The 4,277-nt window shown below is 37.8% G+C and overlaps 1 protein-coding gene across 3 annotated transcripts in view; it reads left to right on the top strand.

Moving 5' to 3' along the window:
• Nucleotides 1-4,277, top strand: part of Lin28b (lin-28 homolog B) — a 110,896-nt gene that overhangs the window by 101,376 nt on the left and 5,243 nt on the right. The gene's annotated exons all lie outside the window — the stretch shown is intronic.

Raw genomic sequence — 4,277 nt, 5'->3', positions numbered from 1 at the left:
AAAAAAAAAAAAAAAATAAGCGAGCAAACATCAGTAATTACCAGCAAACAAATCAGTAATAAATCACTCTCATATTCATCTATCCAAGTGACTATCTCCTATTTTAACCTTTTGGATACAAGCTAGATATATGTTCTTCCTGTATATATATAAAAATTTTTACTCCTAAAGATAAACATGACCAAATAATAAAAGAAAAACTAAAAGCTTCCACCAGAATGCAGGTTTGTATTTGAATGGTTGTGCCCCTGCGGCTGCAGTGAGTGCATGAGTACAAGTCACTTCAGACTGGACACTCTCTTCGTCTCTTCATTGTCTGGTACTTACTGGCAGAGGGGCCACTGTGGCTGGGATTTGGCCCTGTTTCATAACAAGCTGCTTTTACTCCCAAGAAAGTGGAACACATTAAGTTATCTGTGTTTGAGCATATCTTTCTTTTAGGGGAGAAAAAAACGCAAACATACCAGCCTTTTCCATTAGCCAGAACAGTACCTGTCTGAGATGCTGCCTGTCACCCAAGAGAGATAATGTTTATTTCAAATAAAAATGTAACTTGTGACCTAGAATTCATTATTTTGCTCTTCCAGTGTGATGTAAAACAGTTAACTCTCAACAAGTGATTATTGAGAGTTTCTTGCAGTTGCTGAAAAATCTACCAAGTGCTTTTAAATTTAATAAGATAAACTTCAAAGTACCTGGTTTATAAGGGTGCCTGAGTGAATTGTGTTGACGCAAAAAAGGCTCCCTTTGGGCACCCCCACCCGTGCCTCCCTCTGATGGTTTCTCTCCCCTTCTCTTCTCTTTAAAACCCATTACAACGTTTTCTGTCTCTACTTTTCAGTGACCTGAACTGCCATTTGTCTTCTATCCCCTCATTTTCCATCATCTTGTTGTCTTTATAAGATGATGAAAGGCTTTTGGGAAGAGCTGTTGGTGTGTTTTAGCTGGTTCCCAAGTTACTTTGCTACATTTTTAGTTGTACAAGCCAGACCACATCATTAATCAGAGCCAAAAAGCTAATAAACCTGAGACAGTTCAAAAGATAGAAGACATTAAATAAGGTGACAACATAAACATCTAAATTTTATTATCTAGCTCATTATCACCATGCCTGTCATTGGGATCTAGTAGAAAGTTTTGCACACAGTGTATTTCTCTTTTAGGAAAGTGATTGAATGGGTTTTATAAACTGTTGAACACACTAACCAGTAGGTGGTAGAGATAATTCCTCATCATATAACCAACTAATAAAAGAGGTCAGTAGAGTAGTTGACAGGTAAGAAACTTTCCTTTGAACTTCTTACAAACCGTACCTTAGTTTAAATAGTCTGAAACTGAGATTAGAAGATAGAAAACTAGGGAGGGAGGGTGGGAGGACTGATAAAGTGCCTCTCTGGTTGTGTGGTTTACTAAAGCTTCATGACTACTGGAACATTTAGAGACGAATCCTGTAGACAATAACAGAGATGGCAACTTAGGAACAAGAAGTCGGCACACGATGGGGCTTGTGAAAATCGTCTCTCACAGCCTGCCTCTTTCATCTTACAGGGGACAGACAGGTTCTGAAAGTGTTCCCAATAAGAGCTACATTGTCAGTCTTTGACTTCTTGGCTCTCTTGGCTTCCCTGACAATCCATCTATTTCTCATCACTACCTGATGGCTTGATTAACAGATAACTGAATTTAAACCGTGTTCCAACATATTAGAAAAGTATAGAGCTGAGAAATGTATATTCTCTCTCTCTCTCTCTCTCTCTCTCTCTCTCTCTCTCTCTCTCTCTCTCTCTCTCTTTCTCTCTATGCTGTGCACTATACCCTCTGCCCTCTGTTTCTGGAACTTATTTAGCTGTAATAAAAAACTGAGAATGGTAAAGGATCTCTTTGGACAGCTTTCTGCGGTTTCTTCACTGAAGTACTTTCCAATCTTATTTTCTTAAGTCCCCATGGCTTCTCGTTTAGAATTGGGAGTTCTATCTACGCCTTTCCTATACCTCCCTTCTCCTGTACTTTGCCTGTGTTCCCCGAAAACAAGATCAGATAGGGATTTGAATTTCTATGTAAATCCTTTTCATTTTAAAAACACTGAAAACCATTCCAATTTGTTTTCTTTATAATATTTTTAGATAGTTGCCTGAATGTCTACAGTATTGCTACTCCCTGAATTTTTTCCAAGTCACTTTTAGAACAGAGGGAAAACATACAACTAGTAAAGACTTGGTAGGCATTGAAGTATTATTTACAAAAGAACATTTTAATGTAATACTCCCACTTTATCTCAATTCTAATCATTCTGGCTGATGTCATTTGGAAGTACAATTTATTGGGCTGGAAAGATGGCTTAGCAGTTGAGAGCACTTACTGACCTTCTAGAGGATCAGGGTTCTGTTCTCAGCATCCACATCAGGTGGCTCGTGAGTGCCTGTAACTCTGATTCCAGTGGATCTAAGATCTCTGACCTTTGTGGGCACCTGCACACCCAAGGTACACATATACTCATGCAGGCATGCATGCATACACATACATAAAAGCAAATCATTTTGAAGATTTTAATTTTAGCTATGTGTGTATGTATGGGTCTGTGTAAGTGAGTAAGTACAGTTGCCAATAGGGGCTACAAGTATCCCTCCTATTGCAAGAGGAGACCACTTGTTTCCCGGCCACCCTGTAGCTGAGACCTGAAATAACCACTCAAAAACCATATTATTAAATCACTACTTGGCCTATTAGCTCCAACTTCTTATTGGCTAACTCTTACATATTAATTTAACCCATTTCTATTCACCTGTGTATCACTACATGGCTGTGGCTTACCAGCTAAAGTTCCGGCATCTGTCTCTGGCCAGGCTACATGGCTTCTCCCTGACTCTGCCTTCTTCCCAGCATTCAGTTTAGTTTTCCCTGCCTAGCTAAGTTTTACCCTATAAGGCCAAGCCAATTTCTTTATTCACCAATGCTATTCACAGCATACAGAGGAGAATCTTATATCACCCTTCCTCTGGAGCTAGAGGTACAGAGGTTGTATGAGCACCCCCCCCCCAACAGGGTTATGAGGATCTGATGCCCTCTTCTGTCATAAATTTGTACATACATATAGAGTATGCATACATTAAATAAGTAAGTAAATAAATAAATTATGCTAATATTGCAAATGGGGAAGCAGACGATGCTTAACCTTAATTTATGCTGAGTATCTACATACAGTGCTTGTTAAATTACTAGTAACTAATTTGTTTTTAAATGTAAAATAATTAAGTTACCAAGCTTGGCATTCTCAAACATACAAATATAATTAATCATATAGTCTTAAACTACTTTTTACATCTATCATATATTTTACTCTTCAGTTTTAAAAATACTGATTTATAATGTGCTTTATGGTGAGAAATATGGAATTATAACTGTACTTGGAAAGTAATTTAATATAAAAACCTCTTAAACAGTTGTTTGGAAACATTAATCAGTGAGCAAATTCTATCTTTAAGACTCAGATCGAAACTTTAAAATACAAGTGCTTCTGAGATCCTCCATTTTTTGACAATTCCTTTTTATTTTTTATGTGCATTGGTGTTATGTTTGTTAATATGTCTGTATGAGGTTGTTGGATCCCCTAGAACTGGGGTTACAGACAGTTGTGAGCTACCGTGTGGTTGCTGGGAATTGATCCTGGGTCTTCTGGAAGAGAAGCCAGTGCTCCTAATCTCTAAGTCATCTATCCAGTCTCTGTGTCTCCATTTTTAAAACTGTATTTTGAGAAGGAAATTATGATTAGAATTGAGTAAATGAATTTCTTTACTCCGTTTTTAGAAGTTGGATATCCAGCATCTAGTATGGAACCCTGTCGGTGTCTCCAGTGTCCCTTCAGACTTAAGTAACAAATGAGAGTGAGGTTTATGCTTTCTTCAGTTTAGGGAAGTTTACTCTAAGGGAAAGCTAGTGTCTATAGGAAGAACAAGCCAGCTTTCCCAGGTACCAGCTAGCATTAGACTGAACTGTTTGGTCTCCATCCTTGGATGCTTCTTTGAAGCATTGTTCTGGTTTGGACACTCACTGTCTTGCCTCATGCTTCATAATTCACTGGACACCGTTGTTTTGCTTTGTTTGTTTGTTTGTTTTTTTGACTAGACAGCTTAGGTATCAAATTTCCTTATAAATTTTATACAAAGGCAAAAAATTATTTTAGTCCTATTAGCTTCCATGGATAAAATAATAAACACTGAAGTCTTTTTTAAGCCATAAAACTTAATTTAGCCGGGCGGTGATGGCGCACGCCTTTAATC

The sequence above is a fragment of the Microtus ochrogaster genome, unplaced genomic scaffold (genome assembly GCF_000317375.1).
Source record: "Microtus ochrogaster isolate Prairie Vole_2 unplaced genomic scaffold, MicOch1.0 UNK37, whole genome shotgun sequence".
NCBI classification, from domain to species: Eukaryota; Metazoa; Chordata; class Mammalia; order Rodentia; family Cricetidae; genus Microtus; species Microtus ochrogaster.
The sequence above is the reverse complement of the archived record's forward strand: the minus strand, read 5'-3'. Positions and strand labels throughout refer to the sequence as shown.